Here is an 8,064-nt window from a genome sequence, read left to right as displayed (position 1 = left end):
ACTGAGCCATCTCCCTGGCCCGTATAAGGGACATTTTAAACAAAAAGATACCATTTGAAAGTAGGACAAAATACACAAAAGCACTAATCCTAAGAAAGCTGGAGTAGCTACATTAATGTCTGATAATATATGATATGTGCTGGCCTGCATATAAACTGCTAAGTTATCATGGCCCTGATTCAACCTGGATGACTCCCCAAAACAACTGCTTATCTTCACAAGGACCACTTCCTCCTTCTTCCCCACTCCAGCCCTGGCTACAACTTCTTCTTACCTTTCCCATGTACAGAAGGGAGCCTCCAATCAGCTCCTTGTGTATCACTGAACCTGTGTCACTCAAGCTCCACTGCTAACAAAAGTCCATGAAGTCTTATCCTCTCTGTCTCAGGTCAGAGGACCTCCCCATCTCCCTGCCCTTGATCCTCTCTGTGTCTTCAGGGTTAATAAAGGCTCCACCTTCCTTATTTCTGCTTCTCTGCCCTTTGTCTGCTGCTGCCCCTTCCAAAGGTAAATCCTAACATTTTGGTGCCTTGTCTCCTGGGTGATTTCAAGGGCAGTGAAGAAGGACACTGGGCATGAGACTGCCCCAACTTTCAGCCATCACTGGGACCTGGTCCTATCTGCGAGCTCAAGGGTCACAGGAAATGTGACTGCCCTGTCTGCCAGTGAGCAGGTAAGTCATCCACTTCCCTACCCTCATAGGAGAACTTGCTGCAGCCAGATTCATCAATACTTGATGTGCTTGGTTCTGCCACTAAAGAGGAACAATGGGGCTTGGGGTCCATGGCCCACATTGATGTATCTTTGTTGGAGCCCTGAGTCTCACAGACATCTCAGGTAGAACGCTCTTGGTTTTTTTTTTTTTTTTTTTGCGGAACCGGGGATTGAGCTCAAGATCTTGCACTTGCCAGGCAAACACTTATTCTACCTGGCCATCTCCCCAGCCCCTAGGACACTCTTGTTGACATACGGGCCACATGCAATATTGTTCCTGAGTTTTCAGGTCACTGTATTAGATCTACAGTCTCCACAGTGGGTGTTGATGGTCAACCTACAGGACCCCTTCAGATAGGCCCATTACCTGATGACTCAAGACACGGTTTTTCACTCATAATTTCCTTGTGATCCCAACCTACCCACACTTCTCATAGGGAGAGAACTCCAAAAACTCCACTTATTTTTCACCTCTTTACTCACTGTCTTCTTCCTCCTATATAACAAACTTCAGTGTGCAGCCAGTTCCTCCCTCTTTCTTCCCTCTTTTGTTGACCACATACTCTGGGACACTTCCAGTCCTACTTGTGCCACCCATGCTACCCCCGCACTAGTTTGCCTCAGGGTTTCCTCAGCTTTCCCCTATGTTCCCGAACATCCAACAGCCCTAAACACCAATGCAGAATACAGGCAAATGGGCTTTTAAAGGCCTACCTCACCAAACTTATCATGGAATTGCACCTGCCTTGACCTCAGCTCTCTCCTTTGGCTCTAATTAGACTTAGGGCACTTCGTAGGGCATCTGCCTCCTAAGTCCATTACAGCTCACAAATAGGAGATTTTTGCTACTTTACAACTTCCCTGTTCTTTTTTTTTTTTTTTTTTCCAGTACTGGGGATTAAACTCAGGCCCTTGTACTTGCCAGGGAAGCGCTTATTCTATTGAGCTATCTCCCCAGCCCCTACCCACTCTTGATAACCCCCTTCCTATCGCTGACTATATTCCTATTCTATCCTTCCTTCAGCACCTGCTGCAACAACATACCTCCCACAAACAATAGATACCACTCAATTGCTGACATCTATATTTCCTGGAGATTTGATATATCTTAAATCTTCTAAGTCTATAGGATTAGATCCTACATGGACAGGTCCCCACCTGGCCATCCTCTCAACAGCAACAGCATTAAAAGTCTCCGACCTGCTTTCATGGTTCCAAATCAAGTGGTACCCAGACAACTCCACTCCACCAGATAACTCCCACTCATCCTGATCCTGAGCCCTTGTCACCTGAGTGGTCTTCACAACTCCTGTCACCTACATGTCTCCACCTAACTAAGGGTTCAAAAACCCCAGAGTAACTCATATTATTTTTCGTCCCCTACTCTGTGCTAGTCTTTTCATTCACCACTGGAATCTGGACCATTTTCCCAGATGATTTTCAGGTACCACACAAGGTTTCTTCAATCTCAGATGGGAGCCTTCACTAATAATAAATTTCTCATCCTGGCTGAAACACCTGGTGCTAGTTTCTATATGGGTGTGAACCATCATCCTGTCAACTTCCTCTCCTCCAAGACAATGCCCCATTTAGCAGGAAGCATCTAAGAGATTCACTGCCTCTTCATAACAACTAAAAGATGGGAATGATAGGTTCCCACCTGAGTACAAACTGCTAAGTTATCATGGCCCTGATTCAACCTGGCCGAATTCCCAAAACAACTTATCTTCCCAATGACCCCTTCCTCCTTCTTCCCTACTCCAGCCCTGGAAGCAACTTCCTTTTACCTTTCCCATGCACAGAAGGGAGCCTCTAATCAGCTCCTTGTGTATCACTGAACCTGTGTCACTCAAGCTCCACTGCTAGCAAAAGTCTATAAAGTCTCATCCTCTCTGTCTCAGGTCAGAGGACCTCCCTATCTCCCTGCCCTTGATCCTCTCTGTGTCTTCAGGGTTAATAAAGCCCCCCTCCCCAACCCACTTATTTCTGCTTCTCTGCTGACTTGTTGCTGTTGCTGCCACCATGGCCAATGAAAAACCTAACAATACAGACCTCAAGATAAAAGGTATAGAAGACAAGTGCACTTCATGAGAAAAGTGGGTCTAATTCATGAAGAGGAAAAACAATGACAAACATAAAAGTGTGTGTGATAAAATAGCCTCAAAACATATGAAGTAGAAACTGACAAGAAAAGTGGACAGGTCTATAGCCATAGGTTTTTTTTTTTTTTTTTTTTTTTTTTTTTTTTTTTTTTTTTTTTTTTTTTTTTTGGCAGAACGGGGGATTGAACTCAGGCCCTTGTGCTTGCCAGGCAAGTGCTTATTCTACTGAGCTACCTCCCTGGCCCCCCTTTCTTTTCTTTTTCTTTCTTTTTAACATTTTGTATGTGTGTGTGTGGCCAGCTCAGCCCTCCAGGGGGCAGGGCTGGCTGGCATGTGGTGCTGGGGGATTGAACCGTGGTCCCTATGCTTTGCCAAGCTTGTTCCAAGTAGGTGCTTTAGACCACTGAGCCATCTCACTAGCCCTTCTTTTCTTTTTCTTAATGTATTTTGTACAGGGTGTCACTATGCAGCTCGGACTCGTAGTGATACTTTTGTTTTCAGCCTCCCCAGCTCTGGGATTACAGGCCTGTGCTAGCATCCCAGGACTCGGTCATTGGCTCAGCATGCCTGGGGGTGGGGGTGACACACCTTGTGATTATAGCCATAGTTTTTATGCTCTTAGTTATAAAAACAAAATAGCAGGCTTTTTGGACATGGTGGCACATGCCTGTAATCCCAGGACTGGGGAAGTTGAGGCAGGGGATCATTGTGAGTCAAGGGGTAGCCTGGGCTATACAGTGAATTCAAAGTCGGTCTGGAGACTCTCCCTGTCCCAATAAAACAAAACAAAAAGCAACCAACTAAACAAACAAACAAAACAAAAAGCATAATTTTAAGGAATTAAACAAGGTTATAAAGTACTCTGATGACACTGTCTGTACATTCCGTACTTTTTTCAATTGCCTATGAAAATTCACTGGGATGCTGAACAAGTGTCAATAGTATTACTTTTTAAATGCTAGGGATTGAACTCAAGACCCTGTATATCCTAGGCAAGTGTTCTACCACTGAGCTATAACCCCAGTCCATATCAATAAAATTTAAAGGTAGGTATTTGAAATCATGATGAATATAAAATTACATATTTAAGAAGCTCAAAGAACCCAAGAACAAGAAACATGAAGAAAAAAGCCTCAAGGTATAAAATAACCTATTTGGGGGGCCAGGGAGATGGCTCAGTGGAATAAGTGCTTCTCTGGCAAGCGCAAGGGCCTGAGTTCAATCCCTGGTTCCCCCCCCAAAAAAAAATAATAAATAAATAAATAAAATAACCTATTTACTCAAAAGCGTTGATGAAGAAAAGCTTTGAAAAGCTTCAAGAGGAAAAAAATACCACATGTGCAAAGAAACAAAGATGAGAATAACAGCAGATTGCTATTAAGAACAGCACAAGTGGGAAGATGGTAGAGCACTATCTGTGATGTATTTAAAAGATAAAACACTCAACCTGATTATTATACTCATCAAAAATATTGCTCAAAACTGGGAAAAAGATATTTTTCACATATATAAAAGCTGAAGGGGGTGTCTCCAAGATGGCTGCGTGGGGAAGGAGGCATCTGGGCCCGGGCAGCAGCAGCTGCACCCGAGAGAGGGTAACCTTGACAGCTACAGACTGCTACATCGTGCATGAGATCTACAATGGTGAGAATGCCTAGGATCAGTTTGAGTATGAGCTGGACCAGGCCCTGGAAGCCCAATACAAGTACATTGTCATTGAGCCCACCCGAATTGGTAATGAGACAGTGCGCTGGACCACCGTGGGCAACTGCCTACGTAAGATGGCTGTGCTGGCTGGCACAGCCTGCCTCTTCACCCCATTGGCACTTCCCTTGGATTATTCCCACTACATCTCCCTGCCTGCTGGTGTGTTGAGCTTGGCCTGCTGCACCCTCTATGGGATCTCCTGGCAGTCTGACCCTTGCTGCAAGTACCAAGTGGAGTATGATGCCTATAAACTGTCTCGACTGCCTCTGCACACACTCACGTCCTCTACCCCGGTGGTGATGGTTTGGAAGGACAACCTGCACATAAAGATACTGCACAACACGATAGCACTGGCTGCCTTGGTGTACAGTGTAGAGAAGATTTACGAACTCTATGCTGTATGACTCCAGTGAACAGGGAGAGGAACAGAAACACACAGCCCGCAAGAGACAAGAGGACACAAAGGATTTGAATTGCAGCAGTAACACTTTTGTTCTGTGAGGCAGCGGAGCCTGGGAAGGTGTTTGGTTTAATATTTGTTATTTTTTTAAAAAGAACACAGATTATGGGTGTACTAAGGGTTTTTTTCAGCTTATTACAAAAAATGTGATTTCCATAACCCTGGAGGGGGTCTGAGGCTATGGAAGTCTTAACTAGGCAGTGGACTGTGGATAGAAGCCAACGCTGCTGAGGGGTGTGAACATGCTTGGGGGGTCTTTAAGTAATACTGTTTAACTGTCCCATTCGGAGCCAACCAGAAGCTATCACCCATTAAAATTATGAGTATTTTTTTTGTGTGTATGTGTGGAACTGGGGATTGAACTCAGGCCCTTGTGCTTGCCAGGGAAGCACTTATTTCACTGAGCCATCTCCCCGGCCCCAAAATTATGAGCATTAAAAAAAAAAAAAAGCTGAAGGGATTCAAAATTAATATACTTTCACTAAAGAATTTTTTTTTTTTTTTTTTTGGCTGGCTTAGGCTGCCTTAAGTGCAGGTGTGGTGTGGCATGTGGAGCTGGGGATCAAACCGCAGTCCTGCAAGCTTGATTGTGTTTGCCCAGGCAGGCGCTTAAACAACTGAGCTAACCGGCAAGCCCCCTACTTTCACTAAAGAAATGGTAAAGGGAGTTGACCAGACAGAAGTAAAATTAAAAAATAAATAAATAAAAATTAAAAAAGTAAAATAATAACAGAATTATAAAGTTACATTATAAATATACATAAAGTAATAAAAAATACTAGCAATGATAACTCCATAGTGAATATATAAGATTTTTCATATTACTTGAAATTCTCTTAAAGGTAATTTACTGTTGACATAAAAATACTTGCAGTAACATGGAATTTATAACCTACATACAAGTATATAGCATGAATGGTGGGAGTACAGAGGTCCACCATTGTGCGAGTCTTACCCTATGCATGAAAAGATGGAGCAGTATGATGTCACTCTAAGATGGACTGTGACCAGCTGGTATTACATATAAACCCTAGAGCAACTAATAAACAATTATAGCTAATAAATCAACAAAGGTGAAATAAGACAGATAACCTCATAGGACAGGAGACAAAATTCTGAGGCCTTAATCCGTAATCTATTACTGTACCTACTGAAGATGGAGCAAGGTTGTTTTTTTCTTCATCTTCCCTTGCTAACAATATATAGACTGGGATTGCTGTGACAGCAAGGGAGAATCTAGGTTGTCTCCAAGGTTGAAAATGACCACAAATTTTTGTCTTTTTTTTTTTTTTTTAATTTTATTTATTTATTTATGTGTGTGTGTGTGTGTGGCCAGCTCAGCCCACCAGGGGGCGGGGCTGGCTGGCATGTGGTGCTGGGGGATTGAACCGCGGTCCCTGTGCTTTGCCAGGCTTGTTCTAAGTAGATGCTTTAGACCACTGAGCCATCTCACCAGCCCCAATTTTTGTCTTATACTAGAAAAAAATCCCCTAAGACATGAGGCCATATTTAAGACCCACTGAAAAATTATTAGCTCCTAATCTACCCCAGTGAAGTCACTAAAATGAATCCTGTTCTTTTGTTAATTTGCTTCTCTGATCATCAGAGCTGTACTTTCTTTACCTAAAACCCATTTCCTATTTTCTCTGATTTTTTTTTTTTTTTTTTTAATTTTAGGGAAGGTTCTACAGGATGTTCAGGGTCTCACTACAAGAACAGACTCATAGTGATTATCCTGTTTACAGCCTCACAAGAGCTGGGATTACAGGTGTGCGCCACCATGCCCAGTCTCAACTGCCATCTCAGTGCACCCCAGGGGCAGGGCCAGCACAGCAGGCCTGGAACCCTATCCCCCCTGGTCCCTGCATCTGCTCGCAGGTGCTTTAATATGCTAAGCTATTTGGTCGGCCCCTTTCTCTGACTTTTTAACTCGGTCTAATAAGTTTGCTTGTGCCTCTCATTGAAATACGTTCTGTGTAAGGCAAGTTAACAAACTTGTTGTCAGCCTGCTAGGAGGGGCCAAGGTAGATTTTTGAGGGTGAGGTCTCAAGGTTAAAATTGTATGTGTATGTGCATGACATCAGCAATGGTAACAGGCAGCATGGAGCAAAGGAGAGCACAAGAGTACAAGTGTGCAAGAGCTGCCTGTATCTTTATTGTATAATTCTTATACAGGTTGTCACCTCATATTTACATTCTTAAATAGTGCTATAACCAGCACATGCATGTTCACCTGTGTAAATCATGATTGTACAACTGTATCCCACTGTGCATTTCTGCTAGATAAGTGGGGTCATGTCCCCAGGTGTCCTTAGACTCCCCTGAACTTTGAGGCAGTCTGAGTGGTTTCCTATAGTACAGTTCCCATCTCTGTGGGGGATCTCATAGGATCATCTACCTGGGAACATGCTAATTTTGTGATTTTCATCCAAATTCGGCAAAAGAACCCTTGGCTAGTCAGAACAATGGAATCATAAAATATTTTATTAATTAAAAGAAGGTGGGGGAAAAAGAAAAAAGAATAGCCAGATGAATAGGAAATAGGTGATAGATTTAAAACTAACCATATTTACAAGCACATTAAATGTGAAAGGCTTAAATGTCCCAATCAAAAGAGAGTGATTTCTGTGGATCTGATAAGGTATTTTCTCAATAAGAAGAAAAAGAGGGGTTGGGGAGATAGCTCAGTGGAATAAGCACTTGCCTGGCAAGTGAAAGAACCTGAGTTCAATACCTGGTTCCGAAAAAAAAAAGAAGAAAAAGAAACACATTTTAAATATACAAACATAAATATACCATAACTAGTGGTCCAAAGAGAAGTCATAGTGGCTGTACTTCTGTGATGTTTTGGTTTGGTTTGGTTTTTTTTGCGGTACTGGGGATTGAACTCAGGACCTTACACTTACCAGGCAAGTGCTTATTCTACTGAGCCATCTCCCTGGCCCTAGTGGCTGTACTAATGTCAAAATATATATATATATTCTGATGCAAGATCTAATACTAGATACAGCTATTTTCTCTTAGTTCAATAAGAAAGGTTTGTACTAATATTGTTTAGACAAGATATCATGATTATATCTT

The 8,064-nt window shown here is 42.7% G+C and overlaps 1 pseudogene; it reads left to right on the top strand.

Moving 5' to 3' along the window:
• Window positions 1-4,351: 4,351 nt before the first annotated feature.
• On the top strand, window positions 4,352-5,010 carry LOC101580473 (annotated as a pseudogene).
• The last annotated feature ends 3,054 nt before the right edge of the window (window positions 5,011-8,064 follow it).

The sequence above is a fragment of the Octodon degus genome, unplaced genomic scaffold (assembly GCF_000260255.1).
Source record: "Octodon degus isolate 3935 unplaced genomic scaffold, OctDeg1.0 scaffold00045, whole genome shotgun sequence".
NCBI lineage: Eukaryota > Metazoa > Chordata > Mammalia > Rodentia > Octodontidae > Octodon > Octodon degus.
This window is presented reverse-complemented; position numbering and strand designations above follow the sequence as displayed.